Below are 15,073 nucleotides of genomic sequence, written 5' to 3'. Positions count from 1 at the left end.
TGGACTAACATTTCTTATAAATACTGTCCGCAAGCACCATTCATATTCTAGAGGGGTAACTGCCAACATTCAATTCTTTCTTACAAATCATTAGTTTGCTTCCAACAGTGGTTGTTTCGAACTGACTGGGCTGAAAGCATTGTTCTACATTGATGGGTGCGTAAGAGATAATGAGAAACTGTGAGAAGTGAGGAGAGACAGTGAATTGTGCAGGTATATGGCTGTGACAACACAAGATTTGGAAGTCTCCCCTGCTGCTTGGTCAGATGCTTCTGAACAACGGTGCTTGCTCATGTATCTGGTTACACAGTGACAGCTTTCTTTTCCAAACTCGAGACTGAATCTGAGAGGAAATTGGCATTTTACAGTAATGATAAAACCACAGAGCTCAGAGACAGCTGGCAGTATTTCATAAGTTCCTTTCACAACATAATTTCTCCAGGTAAACAAGTGCTTTAGTCACCATGAGCAAAGTTATAATGACGTGAAGGAGAATAGATTCCCCGTGTAATCATGCATGGGTATAGATGGGCCCATCCTTTCACTCTGAACTTGAGAGTCTGTAAGATCCTTTGATAAGATGTGTACAGGACTGTGAAACAGGCTGACAACCAGTGAGCAAGATAAGGAGCTCAGTGCACTAGAATGTAGCAGCACTGTACCACAGCTCCTTGCAGACAGCATCTAGCTCAGTGCTGGATGTTTTGGAAGAAGTTCACCTCTGAACACTTCCAAGTGAAAACAAATATTATTTTCTTTAAATTGTAGGCAATGTTCTAACCTCATACAGAGAATTTAATCTTAGTAACCTTGCCTGTGTGATAGATTTCTTCATTCCGTTAAGACCACTAGAGACAGTAAAGAAAAAGGAATTACCCCAAAACCTCTACCCAGCACAGCCCTGGATCTGAAATACAGACACTCATCCAGCAAAGTACTTCGTCATGTGCTGAAATTCAAATAATTAAGAGCCCACTCATGGGCTTGGTAATTTTCTGTTGTTTACACAAAGCTTTGTGGGCTTTGCTAGACTTTTTGTGAATAAAAACCAAGCTCTTTAAAAGGTGCAATTCCTCCTAGCTTTTCAAATTAGAGGTTAGGAGAGAACAGAATGATTTCAATTGGTAAGGATGAACATCTTGGCCAAGAGTAAGTTGCAAAATACCCACCCACCTCCTTGTTGCTCACTTACGGATATAAAAGGCCTACAATAAACAGAGAAATCTGGGAACGGAGGTCTCATGGCAGTGTAGCACCTCAAATAGTTTTTACTCAATAACTAAAATTTTTCCTTGATGTTTTGAATTATCAGATATTCCCAAAGCATATGCAGTAGAGAGCAAAGCAGGTTTACAATGCTAACAGGAATTTTATTAGTAGCAACACTGACAGTATGCATGTAGGCAGAAACCCAGTGGGTACCAAAAATCGGGTGAGGTTTTTTGTTGAATCAGTCATGCTCCAATGTTCATCAAGGTTTTATTTCTGATATTCAAGTTTGCAAGTCCTGGCCCAGCTGCCAGGATTTGGGGCTTTAGTCCAGGTATAAGAAAGTGATGGATATCGACTGCATTAAACCTACGAGTTGACTGAAGAGACCTTGTAGGCTCTGCTAACATGTTCAGAGACTGCACTAACTCCTGAGTTTCAATGTTCTGCTCTTCTGTAGTTTACACCCAGCCCCAGCTGTTGCATCTCTCCATGGGCAAGTGCTCCACGGCTGCTCTAACCATGTTCTTGTTGTAAGCTCCATCTGAGAGGAGATATATGGCTCCAGGACAGACAACCCAGTTGTGTGGGCCAACCCTAGTGTTGGCTGCTAGGATCTCTGCTACTGATGATCCCCAAATCAGACAGGTTTTGTGGCCACTAGCAAAAAATAGCAGGGAAACTTGGAACAAGATAACTTTCAGTCAGAAAGTGCAAGACCCAGAAACTGTGTATCATTTTCAAATCACCAGGAGTCAGTGTTTCAGAAAAAATTCTTTGAAGGTTTTCTGGTTCATGGGGAACTAAAAACATCAACATTGCAATCTGATACCAAATCTAATTCTAAAAAATGTAAACACTCAATGAGTCAGAAATCAAACCCATCAGACAGCTCTCCAGTTTTAACTTGCTCAGTGCCAGTTACAGAATCTGGACTTGTGAATAGTCATGTTACTGCCTCCATATCATTCAGAAATAAAGACATCACGACCATGCAGACAGGTCATTAAGTCACACAAGTCTCCTTTGCTTTCTGCGTTTATTTACAAAGTAAAGAAATGTTTGAAATAATGAGATGTGGAGTCTTATGGACATACACTCCATCATACACTTGATCGCAGCTTCTTAGACACCAAAATCAATGTGTTTTGAAACATCCATGCAATGGGGGTATTAACGGCTGTTTATGTTGATTCTCTGGTGTCTAATAATAATCATACTGCAGACTTTCCTTTTGTTTCCCCAATTGTGTGTCCCAGCTTTTCTACTTAGTCCTCTACTTTGAAAAAAACCTGTGGCAATATGATTATATGGACCTGTACCCCTCTGCCAAATTTAGCTGAAATTTTCTCATTGGTTAAAAAAACTACTGGGAGGGAGAGGAAACACAGATACATGGATGGCCCGGTTGCTTAAGTCTTCTTTCCTCCTGATGATAAGCTTTAGAACTTGTGATATACCAGACCTTTGCTGACCAATATGCCATGGGACTAGGTCTAAGTGCTTGAAGCATGATAATGTATTCCTCTAAAATCTTACAAGTGAAGTCAATGTTCCAGAGCACTTTCCCAAATAGGAAAGTAGTCTGTGAAATATGTTAAGAACATGTGCCCCTTGAAATTTAACTGTAGCTTTTAAAAAGAGATAGTCCAGAAAAATGAAGGATAAATACAGTAAGAAGTACAGAACAGGAACCATTTGCCAATTGGAAATAGCACAAAGGGAGCATCAGCCTATGCCAGTCTGTCTGGGTCACTGCTTCCTGCAGTGAAATACAGCAGCTATGTACATCTGTCACCATTTATAGAACATATTAAACTACAAAATAGTCTTGAGGTAGTGTATAATGACTTCCCTCCCCTGTTAAAATTGGCTTTGAACAGCTGTCATACAGTTATTAAAACATCTTATAAGCAACAGATTAGAAATTACCCATGCACAGAAATAATTCTGCAAGTTGAGAAATTATTTTATCTTTCTGAATTAGCAATGAAATGTTAAAACTTCTCAGCACTGTAACAGTTCACTGGTTTTGGCTGGGGTGGAGTTAATTTTCTTCATAGCAGCTTGTAAGGTGCTATGTTTTGTATTTGTGACCAAAACAGTGTTGATAACACACCAATGTTTTGGCTATTGCTGAACAGCATCAAGGCCTTTTCTGTTTCTCACACTGCCCTGCCAGCAAGTAAGCTGGGGGTGTGCAAGAAGCTGGGAGAGGACACAGCAGGGACAGCTGACCCCAACTGACCAAAGGGATATTCCATATCACACGATGTGCTCAGCAATAAAAGATGGGGGAGGGAGGAAGAAGGGGGAACATTCCGAGTTACAGTGTTTGTCTTCCCAAGTTACACGTGAAGGAGCCCTGCTTTCCTGGAAAGGGCTAAACACCTGCCTGCCCATGGGAAGTAGTGAATAAATTCCTTATTTTGCTTTGCTTGCACGTGCAGCTTTCCCTTTACCTATTAAACTGTTTTTATCTTTGCCCACAAGTTTTGTCACTTTTGCCCTTCCAAGTTCTCTCCCCCGGCCCATTGCGGAGGGAGTGAGTGAGCAGCTATGTGCGCTGAGCTGCCCACTGGCTGGGTTAACCCACAACAAGCAGTTTTTAGCCCATTCACCTTGCTGAATTGGCTCAACAGCATGTTTTCAGCTGTCTTAGAAACAGTTGATTGATTATATTGGACGAATAAATGAAAGAGCTGGAATATGTAAGCAGTCCTTGAAAGAGGCTGGACTGTTTCACCTAATTCCTCTACATGTTAAGTCAGATCCATGTAAATTCAGAAACCATGCCTCATAATGACTTCAGTAACTGGTGGCTGATGCTTCTATTTTGCTTATACTAATGAAATATCCCACAATGTTAATAAATGCATCCAGTTAATAAAATACACAAAGATATGTCTTCAAGACAGATGGGTGAAAAGGTTACTCTGCCTGCATTTGATTGCCCAGCAGTAAGTACTGCTCATTAGGGGAAGAGATGTAGTATAGTATATTAAGAAAGCAATATATATGCTCTGATGAAAAAGATCAGACAGACTTGTTGAAAATCACTTTAAACAGACAGGGGCTCATGTCATGCTGGGTTCCTAAATCCTACTGAATGTTCTAGACATCAAACAAAAGCAAAGACTTGAGCTGTCCTTTGAATTTTTTTTTTTTTTTTTAATGTGGCCTCCTTTAGTAATTCTACATCGGACATGACTCCAACCCTTTAGGTCGTGGCAGTGGGAGAGTGGCTGGTGAGTCCCACGGCTGCTCTGTGCAGTCTGCTGCTCCTTCTGAGTGGCAGAACTGGAGGCAACTCAGGGAACAAGAGAGTCATGGATTTGGGAGGAGAAGTGGTCTCAGGAACTGGAGCATTGTCTACACATACAGCTCAGTCTTTGAGCTCTGCTGCAGTTCTAAATAGACATGGAAGCTAAATACAGACTTTTCCATACATCTTTCCCTCTGACACTTCTTGTTGCCTGAGATCTACTCCATCTGCTATGAAACCCTGTGGAGAACAACCTCCACCCCCAGGTCTCTAGTCAGCACTGCCAACTCCCTGGTGGAGCAGGGCACCAAATGTGGGGAGGGCAGTGCTAAAAGGCACAAATGCCAAAGTTTGGGGATCCAGTAAACAGAGAAATACCACAGGCCCTGTAGGGAAATGTGACAGAAGCCAGGCTGGAATCTGGTCAGTCCTATTAGAGTTCCTTCCAGACCCTTTTCAGCAACCACTCTTGCTCTGCTTCCAGGATGTGTTTACTTCGTAGCCATTTATTAGGTGGGTTTTCTGGTTTTTATCCAATCACAAATACTTCCTGAATACGATAGAAAATTGTCAGATTGCACTTAGCTGGAAAAAAAGATGCAAGTGAAACTTTGCTGGATTGTCCCCAGACTCACCACATAAAGTCCTCAGTGATTCGATAGCTTTCCTGTCAGCAGTCTGGGGAAGCACTCAAGAGTACCTCCTGTTATAGTAGTTATAGTAGTTTCAAGCTTACCTTTGGGCAGAAGCCTTCTTTATAATTTTTGCCTTCTCTTTTTATTTGTACTTGCCAAAATGCCTCTGATATTGTTACCGAGACTTGACAGTGCTCCCTAAGGGCAGGAGCTAATACAGTCATAGTTCTTTTACACTGGGTGAACGGCCAATTGTTCACACTAGAGATTTTTTTAACCCTCACTAATAACAGCCAAAAGCATTGAAAAAAGAAAAAAGCACTTGAAAGCTTGTCATTTTCTGCCAAATACTTTACACAGAAAAATAGATTTTGTTAATACCAGTTTTCCCAAGTGTGTCAATTACCTGAAAACACCAGTTATTTTAAATGCTACAAGTGAATGTAAGAGAGAAATAAACAGTGAAACTGCCAAATCTAAAATTGAGAAATCTTACTATAACTTATGGATAGCTCACCCAGTCCCTAATGCTTGAGCCTAGGGAAGCAACATCTGGACACCAGCACTTGCACTGCACTTGTTCATGACTGTTCCCAGCTTGATCCCAGCCCTGAAAGCACTCACTGCAGGGGGCTGTTCAGATAAGTACTGTTGGGCACTATGTAAGAGTTTGCATAAACAGAGGCTGGTGCTTAACAAGTACTTTAATTTGGCAAGTTGGATACTGGAAAAAGGGAAGCCTTCATCTCCCATTGAGCATGGCTGATTCTCATCACATCCGATGAATTCCCACCAATTTGGACCTAGTTCCTCTGGCACTATTTTTTGCAAAGGTTCAGATCAAGGCTTGGACTCTATTCTCTTTCCAGTCAAGACATAACAAAGCCATCACTGACCCCTATGATGACTGTACACACTACCACCATAAATCACTATCTCCTTGAAGAATTCTTTAACAGCTACTCGCAACAGCAAGGACAAAGGTTGCCAAAGGTCAACATGCTAAGCCCTTGCATCAGTTTACTTTGGTTTTACTTCGCATATGAGGTCCAACACAAAGCGTCAGTAACCTGAAATGAGACCTGCCTCCAACACGGGTAAGTACTCTACAGGCACACTTCTGTAACAGAAGTCAGTCTGATACTGTAAGTGTAATGAAAGAAGAATATGGCTCCCCCAGGGAGTTCTCATGTAGGCAACAAGACTAACTTCCTTACAACAGCCAAAACTTGCTTACTTTTTGACTTCTGTAATTCAATTTAATTAATAAAGCAAGTAGGATTAGTGCCTTGGTATTACAAAGCAGACCTTGTATTTCATTGACATATGCCTGTAACAGCAGCCACAAAGCATCTGCCAGTTATTAGACATTCTCCTGGATCTCTCATCACAAAACTGGCATACCTCAGAGAAGGATAAAGCTAATGATCAGCATAGTATGCATTTATGAGACACAAAGCCTACTGCTTTTCTTTTTAACCAAGAAGATATTTTCATTATTCATTTTAAATGTTACAGATTGAATCAGTTCATTTCTGGATAAAAATTCAATCTAACCCACAGTCTAAGCAGCGTGACTTTCTCAGACTGATAAAGACAGTGGAGCTCTGGAGCCTTCTATGGTGAGGATTCCACAGCCTTTAAAGATCAAAAGTTTGTTGCTTAGCCACAGGTCGTTAATCTAAGCCTTCAGGCTATAGGATGAAACAGCCCAGCAAACTGATTTGCTGTGGTTCTGTGATGGGCTTGTTTGAACCACGCTGGTGCCCAGCCATTGCAGTTCTAAGGAGTGGCACAAGGCCAACCTGCTTCCTGCATCTGAAGATCAAGTTTCAATTCACAGTTTAGGGGGTGTGGTGGCAGCTGTTAACACCCACACTTAAATTTACTCTTTGGCATTCATAGCAATTCCACGTTTTCATTTGTTCGGCATTTCATCTTAATGTGCCTCATTATTAGCTTTTATTACAGTGGGCTATTAAGGAGGTATGATAGCATGGGATAGAAAAGCTCACATTTTAGGCAAGTACAGTTTGTTCAACATGCTGAAATTTGCTTTCAGTTTCCTGGTTTTGACAAGTGTATGTCAAGTCTAGGCTCTGGATGGCATTTGGCTCTTGCACAGAGATTGCAGTACTAATTACATACTGATACAGAACATGTAGTACATGCAGCACTCTGTTTATGCTATTAGGAAATATAAAGCAAAAACACCTACATATGTTACACGCAAAAGTAAAACTATCAATCATAGGCAGGTCTCCTGCTGAATATTTATGGAGAGCAATTTGGCTTTCTAAACTCTTTTACATTAGTAATAACAGGGTCAATAACTTTCCTATGTATATTCAGCATAAGCAAAATGCTTTCCTAAGAAGAGGACCAACAAAACCTTGTGTAGGCTGCTCAAATCCTGTGTAAAACCTCGTTTCAGGAATTACGAGCTGAGAGGTGTTATACTGAGCCTCTGCAGAGGGTGAGCATAGCTGCAGGGATGTCTGTGCAACGCTGAGAGCATTTGTTGCAGCCTGTGCAGGCACACTTGAGCATCATCTCGTCTCCCTCGATGCATACCTGTGACAATGAAGTCATGGAAACAGCGGCTTCAGTGCCCGCTAGATGAGGCAGATGGTCACTGGGTACTTATTCTGGCAGCTATATCAGACGATAAAGGCTGTGCTGCTGGGCCTTGCCTGCTTGCTTCTCAGCAGACTAGCTGCAGTGACACGTGCACGGGAGCTGTAATCATCTCTTTGGTTGTGGTATAACTTGTGGTGATGTGCTGTGCCTTTGTCCTGGACATGGGGTATTCTATGGCTCTACCCAGCCACAGGTGTGGGAAACGGCTCATTTTCAGTGCCATGACAAGAAAGCAAGAACTGACGCACTGGCCCATATCTCCCTCTTGAATCAGATCACCTACTCATGGGAGGAGCTTCTGTCACATGGTCCAATATAGTCTGTATAATATTAAACAATTCTTGTGATCTAGGTACCATCTTGCAGCTGTATTCTCAGAGGAGACAGAGTGTAGAAATAATGTAGTCACTCTGAGTTCTCACTAGCTCTTATACCGCAAAGGACCAAGCATTCTGCTTGTTCAGCTTGTATGTAAGGAAAAAGGCAGAATGCTGGCATTTCAGTCTCATGGAACTGAAGATTCTTACACAGCTCAAAGCTCGGTGGTATAACTTATGCTCCAGAAGAAATACCTCTTGTATTCTTCTACCCAGTATAGGGGAGAAATGGAGAACTAGGGTAATAAATACACTATTTCATAGTGACCTATCATTATTCTTCAGGTTCTTATAGTCTACACTGGTGAGCAATAGCCTCCTACTTCATGCAAGTTTATTGTGGAGGAAGGAATAGTGGTGGTCACCATCCTCTCTTGCATCCTTCATGCCAAACGCTAAGGCCATACAGAAAATTCAAACAGGTTAATCCTCCCCCCATCCTCTTTTTCACAACAAAATTGTTGTTGTGAATCATACATCAGTTTATGATGGGATCATACATCAATTTATGAATTGAATTATAGGATAGGATTGCCCACGATGACAAGGGACTGGATTTGATAAGCGAATAAGCCTATTCCACTCTTTGCTTACTTTTCTGCTCAATGATTTAGCCCAGGCACTGTCTGGTCTGAATTCCATGGGATTTCTCCACATACGCCATTTACGTGAGAAGCCGTATATACTGAATGAAAGGTTCATTAAACATCGGAACTTCCTGGCCTTTTCTTTGCCTTCACCCTTTCCCTTTGATAGCTGAATGTGCTGCTTTTCTTAATGAAACCAAAGTGCCCTGGCAGGAGGGAGGCACAACACAAGCACGTGCCCTGAATACGGAGAGTTGTGAGTGCAGCTCTGGCACCGCATCTCATTCCCGACCCTCAGCACCTCTGCCACGGGCACGTCTGCAGGGCTCATCAGGGCAAACTTAGCATGCATAACAAACACCTGTACCATGGTGCAACCAGGCAAAAATTACCTACTGAGGGGAAAATCTTAGAGCAATAAGCTCCTGTCCTTAATTGGAATGGGAGGACATGAGTCTTACACAAGAAAATGTTAATAGTCTGTGTCGCTCTGGTCTTTCCCTCTTCAGCCTCTCTTCCTGTCTCTTAAACCTGATGATACCTGTTTATACATGCTCAGTGAACCCAGCAGCCTCACCCAGTCTGCTTTAGATGCATTTCTTGGCTGAGGTGAGCCACGTAAATGAAGCTCTGTGTGTATATCTAGGGGAATCTGAAGGCTGATTTTAAATTGAAGCTACGGTACAAGGATAAAATGACAATGTAAAATCTTGTGTTCTGTCTGCTTTAGAATGGAGCTCTCACGTATCTATTGAAGCATTTCGCTTTAGCGCTTTCAAATGAAGAAATTCTGCATCATAGACTGGGAATTTATGACTATGCACACCCATACACCCCCACACCCCCCCAGTATTTCAACCACTAATAAAAGCTTCTTATTCCTAAAAGAGCTATCAAAAGTCACAAAACTAAATGGGATATTCAGACCAGCATCAGCTAACGCATTCTGTTTCTCCTCTTCCCCGGCACCTCTTTCACACTGTGCTTAATAATGTGATACTTTCATGAAAGTTTTACTGTAGTTGTAAGAGGGACAAAAATATTAAAACATAACTAAAGAACCCTTGGATCCTCATCATTTACTGTGATATCATAATAGTGATTTTTTTAAGTGCAATTCTTAATCTATTGTATTTTAGAAATGGTTCCTTGATGCTGTTACGGCACCTTTGTAAATTTAATGGATTCACTGTGAATTATTAAGCTTGAACATTATAAATACTTTTTTCAAAGATTGCTTCTCGTTGGTGCTTTAATAATTTTAAAACACAATGACAAATATAAAGCTGAACTTAATATCTTATGTCATCTCTTCATAAAATAATGCTTTTGCCTAACAGCATTAACACTGTCCGAGATGAGTCTGTTCTGCCAGCCTACCTGCAAGAGCTGAGCCAGTCTAATTGTTCTGGCACATCAGAACATTTTACACTGATGTTGGGAAGTTTTACTACCCATGTATTATGTTCTGCTACAGCTTTTTGGCACATCCTCTGATTTTAAGTGGAGTAATAAGCTTTTAACACTAACACTGAAGCAATATAAGCTGTGTTTTCAAAGCTTGTGTTCTGGGCCATATCTACAAGCTGGGGTGCAGCATGATACGATTTGCATTTCTCTGAATGTCAGGGGCTGCTGCACGGGACAAAGGATTCAGTCCCAGACAGGAGGAGACTTGGAGATGCTGCTTGGATCCTGCAGGCGTTGTCACTACCAGAATCAGCCCAACTCCCAGCCAGTTTCATGCTGCTGAGCAGTCTCGCATTGGCTGGTCCTGACATTTCCAAGGGAGAGGAGTTTGCCATCCTCTTCCTTCTCTGCCTGCATGAATCTACCACCACTAGGAATCCAGCTGCACAAGACCTTCTATGCAAATGAAATAGTATTGCCGCTGGAACCACCATAAAAAGGAAATTAGTGGAACTTCTATTGTTATTTTCCTTTAAAAGGCTCATAAAATGTAGGCTTTTTAGTGAAATTATAGAAAGATGTAACCTGTCTTTTCAGCCATTCTCAACCACTGTCAAAATCAGCAGAGCACAGAGGACGCTTTCTGATTTGGTACACGCGTGTGAACTCTCTCAGTGTGGGTTACAGGTTGGCATGTTAAGCAGTGACTGCCCATGTCCACCTTGAGTGCTGTAATCACCACATCTGGTTAGAGAGCAGAACCTTTATCTTTCCTGCCTCCTTTTTTAAACCTCTGGCTCTGCTTTCTTTTCTTATGATAGTGAACACCAAGATTTTTTTCATGCGAATCAAAACAGTTGTTTTGATTAGACAAAAGCAATGCTTTTCATTTCGGGTCAGTTCACTGTTCTGAAAATTACTTCTCATTTTTCAGTTAAGCCACCAAACCAAAATGAAGTATTCACACAGTTCTCATAAATACCTCACTGATGTGCTAGAAGGCTTACTTAAATAGTATTTGTGAAGCCACCTGAGAACTACAGAAATGCTGACTAAGATGCATTTACATCCACTTCTCCTTTTTCTACATCCCACTTCATTCATAGGGGTATGTCTGCCTTGTCACTTCCCTGGCACTAAATTTTGCACTGAAGAACACTAAGGCAACTGTCTCTTTATGTTTCCTTGTATCGAGCTCTGGTTATTAAGGCTGATGTAATGTAAAAGAAAGTGCAACACAACAGCAATAAAAATTCCTATTATAAACAAGCTTAAATGTTACAAATTCAGCATCCATTTGTATATTTGCCTGTTCATCTCAAAAGCTTGAGTCCCAGATCTTTGGATATAAAAACTTTGCCTACATAGGTTCAGTTTTAAACTAACAAACTTGCAAACCTTCCCACTTCCAGCAAAGCTAAAGGTCCCTGGGCATTGACCGGTGTTTCAGTACGCTTTCAGTAAGGTTCAAAGGTAGAAATAAACTTCCTACAAAAATGTGCCAGATAAAGGCAATGATTTTAAAAATGCTAATCCAGCAGTGGGGACCATATTTGTACTGGCCAGGTGTTGAAGACAGAATTTCCCAGAATTTTCACAGAATCATCTAGGTTGGAAAGGACCTTGAAGATCATCCAGTCCAACCGTTAACGTAGCACTGACAGATCCCAACTACACCATATCCCCAAGTGCTGTGTCAACCCGCCTCTTGAACACCTCCAGGGATGGGGACTCCACCACCTCCCTGGGCAGCCCATTCCAACGCCCAACAACCCCTTCTGTAAAGAAATACTTCCTAATATCTAGTCTAAACCTTCCCTGGCGCAACTTGAGGCCATTCCCTCTTGTCCTATCGCTTGTTACTTGATTGAAGAGACTCATCCCCAGCTCTCTGCACCCTCCTTTCAGGTAGTTGTAGAGGGCGATGAGGTCTCCCCTCAGCCTCCTCTTCTCCAGACTAAACAACCCCAGTTCCCTCAGCCGTTCCTCGTACGACATGTGCTCCAGACCCTGCACCAGCTCCGTTGCCCTTCTCTGGACACACTCGAGTCATTCAATGTCCTTTTTGTAGTGAGGGGCCCAAAACTGAACACAGTCATCGAGGTGCGGCCTCACCAGTGCCAAGTACCAAGACTTCTGTGTTTGCAACATGGTCTCCAGCAGAAGACACTCAGATGGTTCCTAGCTGAATTTTTCTCAGCATTGCACCACTTCTTGTCCACAGAGATACATGGTGCTCTACTGTGTGAAACTTCCTAATGGTTTGGTTGCACAATTGTCTGTAAAGTATGTATATGAACATTTTAGCAGTGTCATATATTGTTTAAAATTCTGTACAGTATAAGTATTATCTAAAAGTATTTCTTTTCAAAGCCTGGATGAACCTCCCTGTCCATCCCTGTGGACAAGGTACTGGCTGAAATTCAACACAGCACTGTCCTATCACTACATCTAAAATTCCATTGCAGTTTTATATACTTTTTGGCTCTTGAGACATAAAATCTGTAAATGAAAAGCAATGATTTGCTGCTGCTCTTTCATGTTGCTAGGAAATAGATGCTGCTCTGTGATGCCACGGCAGCGCAGCACGGGTGTCCTAGTGAGGTCTGAGAATTTTCCCTTGGGATTCTCAGTCAGTTGGTCACTGCCTTTCAGCTGGCTGGCAGGGCACTCTCTAGCTGCTAGGGTTCAGCTGAAAAATGTACTCAAACTGAGAAAAAGAATTTAAAATGGAGCTTTCCTCATCAGAAACTTCATGTGATTCTGTTCTGGCCAAGGGAGTTGATTTGTCAGGCTCGACTTCTCTCCATCCAGCATGTGACAAAAGAGCAGCTCGTGACGCTGCCTCTGGACCTCCAGTCGAAGAAAGGTCTTCACAAACCTTGACTCTGCAGCCCTGAGAAAGCGAGTGTCTGAACCCATCTGAGGAGAGCTCTAGCAGAGGGGATGCCTCTACACACCTCAGCTTTCTGAAGCAGCTCTGGAACATCATTGAAAGCGATCGGCTTGAGTCCATTTGGTGGGGTGACAGCAGAAAGTGTGGAGTGATTCCTGAATTGTTCAAAGTACTAGCAAGGAGAGGACATCTGAGAATTTTGGAAAGTGAGAGCATAAGAAGTTTCACTTATCTCCTCCACCTGTACGGATTCACCAGAAAGCTGGGGGATTTTCCAAAATTGGGCTTGTGCAGTGACTTGCTAGCAGAAGAGACAGCTCGGGAGGTATGTTGGATCTTCTACGTGCAATCTAACTCTCAGAATATTCTACTGGGACACATTTCTGTTCCAATGAAATAAGCCTTCCCTACACAGGAGATGAGGAGGATGGTAGTAAATGTTCAGATTATTGTTTTTTTCTCAGCTCATGTTCAGAAGTTTTTGAGGTAGCAATTCTGAGTACTAGAAATGCTGATAAAATATACGTTGGTTAATTCCAATTACTTTGACCACATAAAATGAAAAGATATTCTCACTTTATTGGGATTATTTATTTTTGGTATTTGCTCTGTGTCTTGCTGTACCAGATGCCAGTTTTCTTGTGGCATTTGCTGAAGGCTGAGAAGGTACATGTCACAGAATCACAGAATCATCTAGGTTGGAAAAGACCTTGAAGATCATCTAGTCCAACCATTGACCTAACACTGACAGTTCCCAACTACACCATATCCCTCAGCGCTATGTCGACCCTCGGCATCATATAGTTACCTACATGTTCATTCCACGTTAAAGTTGCTGAAAAGTAATGGTATTTGGGTTTCTAAATCTGTGTTTATGCATTTGCAAACCCTGTGCTGCTTTGCTATCAAGTGGCAAAACCACAGGGCTGGTTACTGCCTAACAGGGCTGTATCGCAGCATTTCATTCAGCCTGAACTTCAGGTTTAGAACGGCCCTGGTAGTCCCTTTTCACATCCACATTTCTCTTTTGCAACTAAAATTCTTAGTCCATGTATCTTTGTGGTTTCCAGTCTCAGGGTGGTGGCAACTAACTCTTTTCTTTTGCATTTTTCAGTTTCTCTTCTACTACAACCCAAATCTTAGAAGAAACTTTCTGCATCCGTTAATGAAGCATAAGCAACGCTTTGGCCCAAAAAATGAAACACCAGCAGGATTTTCACCACAGATTATTTGCATGCACGCCGCTGGAAAAGGAAAGCAGCCCTTGTGCGGGAAACTACAGGGAGCAGCGGGCAGGGAGCAGCTCAGGCCTCTGCCCCCCTCCTTCTGGCCTCCACCCCAGCAGGTGCCCGGGGACCACTGCTGCCGCTTCCCCAGGTCAGGCCATGCCCCCCATTCCCGTCCCACCGGGGCTGGCACCTCCCGCCTCTCCAGCTGCCATGGCCAGGCCAAGGCCACCTCCGGGCCAAACCCGGCCCTGCCGCCCTGCCCGACTCGCACTGGTGGTGCCAAGAACGGCTGTGCAGGCACCGGCCTCAGACCCCAGCCCGGGGTGTGCCAGGGACCTGCCATGGCTCTTCCAGAAGTTGTGTAGTCCAAGGGAATAGTCTCTCCTACCTGTTCCAATAAAATACCTGAATACAAAGCCTCTGCCACTTGCCCTGTCCTGATTTTACAGTGGAATCCCACTCAGGCCCTACATGAAAGCACGGCAAGAGGCCAAAATCAAGGGAGATTGAGTCCGTTTCATTGAAGAGAAGGTGTGGGCTTGCTAACCAGCAAACAGAAATGGAAAGGGATTTAGAATTTATACTGTCGTATCAATTGTCTAGAAAAAAATCACTCCAGCTCCAGGAGTTGATGCTGATGAGCAATCCTTGAAATAAAATATTGAGCACTGAAACCATTTCCTTCATTTTCCTAATGAATTCAAGAGTGAAAGTATCGAGGTCAGTAATGGGATTAGGTTCCAACTGAATTTAGAGAGGAATCAAACTATTAGGTTTTGTACTTTTGACATATTGGGAAAAGATACCCTTTTAGGATAGGAAGTG

General features: G+C 42.5%; 1 pseudogene; it reads left to right on the top strand.

Annotated features, from left to right (window-relative positions):
• LOC141949116 (uncharacterized) overlaps positions 1 to 14,613 on the top strand; it is a 37,868-nt pseudogene extending 23,255 nt beyond the window's left edge.
• The last annotated feature ends 460 nt before the right edge of the window (positions 14,614 to 15,073 follow it).

The sequence above is a fragment of the Strix uralensis genome, chromosome 13 (assembly GCF_047716275.1).
Source record: "Strix uralensis isolate ZFMK-TIS-50842 chromosome 13, bStrUra1, whole genome shotgun sequence".
NCBI lineage: Eukaryota > Metazoa > Chordata > Aves > Strigiformes > Strigidae > Strix > Strix uralensis.
The sequence above is the reverse complement of the archived record's forward strand: the minus strand, read 5'-3'. Positions and strand labels throughout refer to the sequence as shown.